This window comes from Engystomops pustulosus, unplaced genomic scaffold (assembly GCF_040894005.1).
Source record: "Engystomops pustulosus unplaced genomic scaffold, aEngPut4.maternal MAT_SCAFFOLD_406, whole genome shotgun sequence".
NCBI lineage: Eukaryota > Metazoa > Chordata > Amphibia > Anura > Leptodactylidae > Engystomops > Engystomops pustulosus.
In genome coordinates, this window is record NW_027285285.1 from 13,943 (window position 1) to 15,000 (window position 1,058).

A 1,058-nucleotide genomic window follows, 5' to 3' on the forward strand; every position below is an offset into this window, starting at 1 on the left:
CCGACAGGCTGCTCGGGGTATGGCATCCCCGGGGGCCCACCCTGGAAATCTTCGCTCCTCAGCCGCTGCAGGTTATAAGGTCCCGCCGCGCGTAAGCGCTCAACTCCCCGACCCACGGACGTCGAGCCCATGGTGAGCTGACAGTTTCGTACGGGGAAAAGGGGTCCTCTGGCCCCACATCGATCGAGGGGGTTTAGATCCGCGGAGGCACGCACCGCGAGGCGAATCGCTGCTTTTCCCCAAGAGGTTAACCTTCAAACCACCGAGTAGGTTCGGGGCAGGGCCGACTGTCTGCACTGGGGTATTGCATCCCTGGTGGGGCGACCCTGGAAATCTCTGCCCCTTTCCACTCTTTCGGTTGGGCCTCTCGTCGGGGCGAGCGTAAGTCGGCAAGCAGACGTGGGAAGAGGCTTCTTACCGGTGACACTCCCTTCGTGAGAGAGGCAGGTACTCGCCCCGCACCCCGGTCCAAATCTGCTCGGTCCGGCCGTCGTCGGCCCTAGCCGAAGGCCGCTCCCGCGAAGCCAGGCGATCCGAACCGAGGATCCGCGCGAGCCTTCTCCAAGCCCTCTGCCGGGCGCTGGTGTTGAAAGCGTAGCGGACCCTGTTCGCCGGAGCGATAGGAGCGGAGCACCGGTCCCGCAGGGTTGAAAGCTGGGTAGCAGCGCCGTAGCTTCCCTCCCAGCCTTCCCCCGGACCTGGCGCCCGATCCCCTCCGCTCCTCTGTGCGTTGGCGGGCGGCGCTGCATGGGTACGTCGCGACGGCTCCTATCGTCTCTCTCGCTTAACAGTGTGGAGAGGTGGTGGTGGAGCTGTCCGACACTCGAGGTGCTGAAGTTGAGCGTCCAATGCTTTCCTTCTATGCGCAGCCTACAGGAGCTGTCCGAGCTTCGGAGGTGCTGATGGAGGTGAGAGTCGAGCGCCACTTCTTGGCTGAACTGAGTGGGGAAAGCCAGCGACTGCGAGAGGGAGGGGAAGGGAAGGCTTTTTCGGGTCCTTGGAAGGGACCGAGAGCATCTTTCTTGCCCCCCTGCCCTAAGCTCCATCCAATGTTGTCT